The sequence below is a fragment of the Manihot esculenta genome, chromosome 7, assembly GCF_001659605.2.
Source record: "Manihot esculenta cultivar AM560-2 chromosome 7, M.esculenta_v8, whole genome shotgun sequence".
NCBI classification, from domain to species: domain Eukaryota; kingdom Viridiplantae; phylum Streptophyta; class Magnoliopsida; order Malpighiales; family Euphorbiaceae; genus Manihot; species Manihot esculenta.
This window is the reverse complement of record NC_035167.2, coordinates 32315339-32323927: the sequence shown is the minus strand read 5'-3', so window position 1 is coordinate 32323927 and position 8589 is coordinate 32315339. Positions and strand designations below refer to the sequence as shown.

The 8589-nt window shown below is 30.1% G+C and overlaps 1 long non-coding RNA gene across 1 annotated transcript; it reads right to left on the bottom strand.

Moving 5' to 3' along the window:
- Window positions 1–6161: 6161 nt before the first annotated feature.
- On the bottom strand, window positions 6162–8221 carry LOC122724035. The gene is made up of 2 exons (XR_006351211.1): window positions 7248–8221; window positions 6162–6398 (listed from the first exon to the last, which is right to left on the bottom strand). It is a non-coding gene; the product is annotated as an uncharacterized LOC122724035 (long non-coding RNA).
- Between the last annotated feature and the right edge of the window lie 368 nt (window positions 8222–8589).

Below are 8589 nucleotides of genomic sequence, written 5' to 3'. Positions count from 1 at the left end.
AATCAACCCAGTTAAATTCATGTACAAATTGAAAATCTATCAAATCAAATATTAAACAGCGTTTTCAATGAAAGCTAATTTATTTATTGGAAAAATTGGTTGAAATATCCAAATTTTTCCTATTTTGTTCATCATATCCAATATTTTTAATGTTATTTAATTTAGTATAATATTAAAAGTTAATTACAGCAGACATTTAATTGGAACATAAATTTCCAGATTTATGCAATTCAGTAAATATAAAAAGATTTTTTTTTTTTAGTTGTTGGAGCATACTCTAATCACGGTTAATATATATATATATATATATATATATATATATATAAAGTTGAGTTTTGAACACCTACTAAAAAAAATTAATGGAATATGCAGTTATAAAAATAAAAATTATTATTTAGTTTTTATAATATATAAAAAAATTCATTAGTTAAATTTTTAATTTTAAAAAATATGTTAAAATATTTATATAATTTTAAAATTTTATTAATCGATATATTTATTAATTTTAATCATTAAATATTTTTATAAAATTAATAAATTAATTAATTTTTCTGTGATATAAATATAAAATAATAAATTATTTAATAACTAAAATTAATGTAAAATTTAATTAATAATTTTTAAACATTTTATAAATATTTCAAAACTGATAAATCAAACAAAATTTTTATATATTATAAAAATTATTTTTATATATATTGACTTGATTGCAAGCATAAATAAAATTTATGTTCCAATTAAATTTCCGATTATAATTAACACTAACATATAAAATTAAGATAAATTAAATAAAATAAAAAAGTATTAAATATGATTAAGAAGAATATTTGATTAGTTTAATTTAAAATTAAATCAAATTAAATAAATTAAAAATTTAATATTTATAAAAATTGAATTGAATCGATTTTAAATAAAAATTAATTTAAAATAAATTAATCTAATTTAATTTGATTTGATAGATTAGGTTTTTAAAATAAAATTTTTATTTTTTACACTTTATTTTTAATATTTTAAAATTTAATTAAAAAATTTCAATTTTAGTTATATTTTAAATATTTTATATTATAAAAAATAATATATCGAATCAATTCGATTTAATTTTTTCGATTTAATTTTTTTAATTTTTTAATTAAAATTAAATTAAATTAAAATAATTAAAATTTTAAAAATTAAAAAATAAATTCAATCAAAATAATAAAAAAATAAATTAAAATTTCAAATTAATTTAATTTAATTATTTTTTTCATTTAAATCAAATACTGATGAGCTATTGTAGAAGCATCCACCACGAAAAGCATATCCCCGGATACCTTACCAGACTTTGGTTCGTGGATGGTGGTGGAACGCCGGGGAAGGAAAAATCCCAGAAAGGAACCAGCGTAGAAGAAGGATACTATTGTGGAAGGTTCTCGTTACAGAATCTTAGGCGATCTCGAAGGGAATCAGGAAGATAACATATCTGCTCCCCGCTCCGAAGAAATCAATGCCATGAACCAGATCCCCCCAACGAAGGAAAGTATCCCTAAAGAAAAAGGAAACAGACTTAATAAAGGGAGACAAATTGAGGCGGACATGCACCCTAAGAAGTCAAATGAACGTAGAACACCCACCATGCAAGACCATGCACACGCAAAATAGAACAACAGTCCTACACTTCTTTGGATCCTAAGGCTCACACAGTTGTGGGATGGAAGGTGGGACCCATATATGCCATTGTTCTTACACAATGAGCCCCAAAATCATAGCAAGGATTTTTTTATTTTTTATTTTTTGGTTTCCTATCAGAAGATTATTTTTCTTAAGAGAACCATATGAAATTCATTCTCCAATGGGATTTGCCAATAATAATTCATAAATAATTTACTTTATAGAATGTGCATTTCAAGGATTGGAATATGCCTCGGTGCTTGAGCTTAAAGCTTCAATTTGTCCTCATAGAATGTACCAACTTTCACAAGAATGCACAGAGAGACTGATTTAATTTATATGATTTGATGTTCATGTTGATTTATAACTTTGGTTAACTGCATTTAGACAAACAATTACAAGTCCAAGAACAAAAATTTTGGTTTGTGTTTCCGTAATTTCAACTTAAATCTTTGAAATTTCAATCCAAATCTCAGGCTAACTTACACAACCCGAAGATCTTTGCAGCCTTGGAAAATCTTTCATCAAGAAACAGGAAATGTTCTTCCTTTCTTAAAAAGATGCATGTTCAATGGATGTGGAAATTACCCAAAAAGAAAATTTCAAGTCGAATGGGAATTTCAAATGCCTCCATGTGAGCAAAACCTCCATAACCAGTCAACAAATTTATAGTTTATATGCAGACATCTTGCTTGATTAATTTTCTAATCAAGTGACTGGATTAGATTATGTTTTGCTAGATTTTGTTAGACATTTGGCTATGCAGATATGACCTAATTTACCAGATATTGTTCTTCAGCTCTGCAACAACCTTGGCCTTCTCTATCATTCGGCCTCGAAATCGACTAAGGCAAAGCAATCTTTCTTGTGTGATTGAAAGGAATTAAGGGAAATGAAAACACAATGCAGGGCTATGGGGAACACAGACCAACACATGCATGAGTGTTGGTGCTTAATCAGCTTTCTATTGCAACTTGCATATGTTAATCAGCTTGCTTGAAACATTATCCCAGGATTTAATGATGTATATACTTGAAAAGTTCTGGTTTGTCTCATATGAAAGTTTTAATTTTGAAGATTAATATTTATTGGTCTGGTTAAATGCATTTAGACAAAAAGCATCAACCAATTTCTTTTAGAGTCTGAACAGCTAGCCAGGGTATTTTCTTGCCTTTTAACTGATAGTGAAATATTTTCTTGAATTTGCTTGGCTCTTAATCAATTGTGATGCATTATCACAGCATGTCACAGACACAAAAATCTCTTGGTTACCGCAAAACCTATGCAAGGAAATGGGAAATCTTTTCATTTATGACTCAAGATTTTGGGCTACATTCCATGAACTGAAGCTAAAAAAGAAAAGAACAAAAGACAACATTAGTCTTATCTCTTGTTTCAGCTGCAAAGTTTCTTATTTGCAGCAATGCTTGAACAACAATTCTGCAGTTCTGTATCGTTATATTCATCGTATGAAACAATATTTTTTGTTACCCTTTCGCGATTACTTCACGAAACTGGTCTGAGAAGTGACAATACTTGAGAGGAATCTGGGATAAAGCAGTGATTAAGCCATCATTAACCAAGTCTTCTGCTGAATTGAGACAATTATTTGCTATGTTTTTAATGTTCTGCAAGATGTAAACATTAAACAGTTAAATCTTTAGCAAGTTTCTTGAATGCAATGCAAGCCTAAATTTCATAATCTAGCTGGGAAATAATAAAGAAAAAAATCAAGCAGACATCTCTTTCTCTGCAATTTTGCTGATGAAAAATCCTAGCCTAGCCTAGACTGCCTACCATGAATTAAGATCAAAAGAATTGCAAACAAATGATTTAAGATGTCTCTTTATCGATATCGATGAATCACCAATCATCTGCTCTACTGAAGGGAATATTATCTTTACTTTTAGTTCATATTTTATCAAACAGAATTGCTAAAGGAGGGAGCAGATCCCTTAAAGCATGCCATGTTCAAAGGATAGGATGCATTCGCTACTAAAATATTCATTCTTTTTTTCTCTCCATTGGTTTCCATGGCATTTTTGTTTTGTTTCTCACAATTAATTACACAACTTGACTCAGTCAAAATTCTCATCAAATGTAAATAAAAATGCTGCAGCACCCACCACATGATCATCAACAAGAGATAGCATCTGGGATCATGGGTAGTTAATCCTTCGTCTTAGTTATAAGATTAATTAAGCTCTGAAGTTTACTGCAAACTTTGTCCTACTCCACCTCACCCTTTTATATTTTAGTGCTGAATTTGTTGTTTATACAAGATTGTTCTTACCAGATTCATAAATTATAAAAATTCTTACATGTGTACAGCTTTGATTGGACTGAGAAAGTGGGCTTAGCATCTAGCTCATGATGACTATGAACAAGTAATTTTATGGCATAAAGGTATGCCTATAAGCTTATGTTGCAGCTAGATTCTTTTAAGCTGTCATTTTCCTGGAAAAAGAAGCCAGAAGTGTAAAGAAGGAACCTGACTTTTAATAATTTTTCTCTAATTTATCTGCAAGTTGAAGTATCCTATGCAGAAATAATCTCTAATTCTGGTTACTGATGCTGTATTTTCTGACTGCTAAGAGTACTATCTTGAGAACCAGTAATTAACTTGAAACTAATATGATTTTATCATCAAGCTGATGTCTTTGTCCGAGGAAAATTACATTTTCTTTGTGTTCCTGTCTGAACCTTGATGTACTAGAAGCATATAATGATGAAGAAGAAGATGCGAGTGGTGTTCGAAAAATGTAGCAGAGGCCTCTGAGTACGTAGATTCATGCATGTAACTGTATATGATCTATCTCATAGTATTGTTCGTTTTATGAATTGGGATGTGATCATGTGAAAATATGTACTTCACATGTTAACATGTGATAGTGGGAAAACTTTCAAACCATTGGTTTTATCAGAACGAGGCCTATACTGCTTCCACATTATCATTCTCCACAACTATTCTTCTGAAACTACGTTGTTTCACTAGCCTAATACCATTTTGAAGAATAGCTTTTAACTCCGCCATAAGAATAGTAGACTTTCCAAATTGCATAGTGAAACCTAGCAACCAATGATTACTTGGAGAGATAGATGCATCCGTATTGAGTTTCATCGCCCCAACTGGAGGATTGGACCATTTAGAGATGTGTTGGACTATTAACCCTTTAGCTTTCGACATAAACATCTTACTAGCTAGTTGATGTACTGATCGTGCTTCTTCCATCAGTAATAGCACGAATCTCTCCAGGTTAATTGCTCTTTGATTAAAAATAATCGAATTTTTGTGCAGTCATAATCTCTAACTGCCAAAACCAAAATAGAGCGACTAGAGAAGGTCCTGAGTTTGATTAACCTCATCTTGTATGTTCTGTCGAAGCCATTCCTAAATTGACACTATGGTGTCGAAGAACTTGTTTTGTATGGTAAGACTATTATAATCTTATTTGTGTCATATTGTGAAATGTTAATGATTTTCAATTTCATTAGGAAAAAGAAGACTTGATTTTAAGGTGGCTAATTTAGATTAATTTATTTAAATTACTGGAATTAAAAGAAAAAGAAAACAAAAAAAGAGAGAAAAAAAAGGATGGAGGGGATCTGGACCAATTCCCTTGAACTGATCAGTTGTACCGTTGGGGACTGTTTGATTTTGTTTGTGGGCCTCATTGTACAACGTTGTTTTCTAAAAGTTAAGGGTTTACGTTGTCAGCCCATGTCTATTTCACGTGGCATCCTGATCTTTTTATCTTTTTATTATTTTTTTAAAAATTATTTTCACCGGGTGTTTTAGATTAAAATTATATATACTCCTTTGTTTAATAATTTCTATCTATTTTTTTAATTATTTTAAAATTATTGTTATATTTTTTTATAATTATAATATATAAATTAATTATTATAATTTATCTTATTTTATTTTTAAATTTTTAAAAATATTTCTTAATATTTAATAAATTTTAATATATTTATAAAAAAATATAATTAATAAATTTATCTTTATTAATATATATATATATATATATATATATATATATATATATATATATATATATATATATATATATATATATATTATTTTCACTAGATTTTTTCTTCTCTGTGTTGAGTAATTTTATAGGCTATATTGATATTTATCTTTTTTAAAAAGGAGTTCTTGAAATTATAATTTTCAATTATACACACATATAAAAATATCCCTTTTAAAGAACAATCTTTTTTTTTTATTTTATTTTATTTTTTATCTTGATGAGTTTAATTTCTTTCGTAAATTGATTGACATTTGTTTTGGTTTATTAGCTAGGTTTTTATATGTTGGTAATCACATGCATGCGTGTATATATATATATATATATATATATTAATTTTTAGAATAAAGAAAAAAACGATTTATCTATCTCTAATTTATAATTTAAAAAAAATATTTAGAAGAGAGAATAAAGTAAAAAAAAAATAGAATTGTCTATTTTTATAAAATAGAAGCTATTTATAATGAAAAAAATAGTTGTGGTAAAAAAATTTTATAAATAAAATTTTCAATGATTATAAAATCAATAACATTAATTTCTGCGAAAAGAATAAGTCATACTATATTCCTATCAATCTTATAACAAGTTCCTAACTATAGCATCTGGTCCGTTGATATCTTTGGCATGAGATTTGAGTCGCAACCAAAACAAGAATTTCATGGTTTTCATCTGAATAATTTTCCTTCAAAGAGAACACTGTATGGACTATTAATCAACCTGCACAGTCCAACCACAAGAAATAGCATGAAATTTTAGTAAACAAAGAACGAATTTATCAAACCCTAAACATAAAAGATCAAGCTTGTTCTAAATTAAACATGAAATTTTCCATTTACAAACAAAAGCTTTTAACAAGCCCAGAAAATTTTAAACCAAATCATAGTTCCAAAAAAATGTAGAAATAACATAAAATAATAGAAAAATAGAAAGGAAAGGGCAAATCTGAAGAATCCATCATGAAAAGCTGTGGATTTTCATCAAGCGACCATGGGACAACCAAATCCACTACGATTTTCATGATGTACAGAAGCAGAAGAAGCATAAGAAAAATCATTGTACTTGAGACTTTGTTCTATATTCCAAACACATCATGTCCTCTTTCGATCCCCACAAAGAAAAAAAGAACAAAAGCAGATAATAGACTGTTTAAAAGTAAAATTATAATCAAGATCTACAGAAAGAAGAAGTAAATAAACCCTTCAATTAGCCAAAAAATAAAAGCCACCCATGATTCGTAATGGCTCAGAACAGAAGAGAAGTTCATCAAAGGACAGACATAGCTACTGAGAAACCAGGTGGTGGCAGTTAAAAAACCCACCTGAGAAAAAGCTAGTCAGAGAGAAAATGCACTCAAGAAAATGAAAAGCTATGGTAGCTGAAGATGAAATCTCCAGTTAACACGCAGATTTACAGCTTATTATCAAATGGACTATGGCCAACAGTAAACATAAAACGCGGTGCAAGTTGAGAACTAAGCACAAAACCCTAGCTGTGTCAGTGCATACATTAGCATAAACAAATCAACTAATATATAGAGAAATAGAGCAGCAGTATCAAGATCATGACCTTCTGTTGTATACATATTTAATGACTTCTTTCACCTTCATCTTTGGGAGCTGGTATCGATATCGATCTCTTTGTGGGTATAATCTGTGCTGAAAGTGGAGATAAAATTAGCCATTTATTGCCGCTGCAGCATCATCAAGATTCCCATATCAAAGGGCCGTTTGGATTGAAGCAAAAGCGACCAAGAAAAGCCACCATAAACTTCTACTCCACTAGCCCTGGATAAAGTGTGTGAATCTTGATGATGCTCCATCAGCAAACAGTGACTGGTGTAATGTTTCTCAAGATCTTAGCAATCAGCATCATCAACTGGCCATGCAAAAAGAAGATAAAAGGGAGAAGAAAGAGCGAAGAGTTGGTTAACCCTAACCCTAAATCTCATCCCATGAGAGAAAAAGTAAAGGGGAATAAAAAGCAAAGCCAAATACATCAATTAAAAAAGAAAAAAAAAAGCAAGCTTTAAAATGTTTAAGCCCATGTCTAGATGTATGAAACAGGTGAAGAATCTACTGTTATTCTATGCATAAACTTACAAGTATCGATTACCGAAGACTCTAAAAAAGAATTGGAGAGAACATGGAAGAATAAATTTTAGAACCCACTACCCATGAAAACCTAAAACGCTAAAGAAAAGAAACTCAAAGGAAGAGTAGAGAAGAAAAACAGATGCTTGAGCTTTGAAGCTTTGATGGGTATAAATACTTGTAGAGGAAGAAGTGAAAGGGTTGAATGGGTAATGGATTTGAGGATTGGTTGGTGCTGAGAGATTTGTCAGTAGAGAGAAACAGCGAGAGAGAGAGAAAGAGAGAGAGACTGTGTACCAACAACAGTTATACATCGTAATCCTAGGTACCAAATTTACCTAAATCTTTAATCCTCACTGACCAAGTCACTCTTCTCTACAAATGTGAAGGTGGAATAATGGCCGATCTGAGAATGGGTAAATGAAGCTAGCTCTCATTAACCCAGGCTAGTAATTTGTGGTGGATATTGATATACGGGTTGCGTCCTCTACAAGCATTTTTCAAGTGGGTGGGGGGATGGAATTGACAGGGCCCTGACCCCTACACACAACAAGGGTTGTGACCATGGCTGTGGCCTGTAACTCCTCCATTAACCCTCATTAGGTTCCTTGTTTTGATCCCTCATTTGCCATTTTTAGACCCTTTTATGCTTTTATTCTCTGTGTGTGTTTTTGCAGGTTTATGGCCGTTTATGGATATTCATCTAACATAACTTCAAAACTTACTCATGGTTTTATTTAATTGATACTAGCAAATTATGTGCAGGGCGTTCAAACTATACTCGAAGTCAACTGTATATATTACTACTACATTTTAAA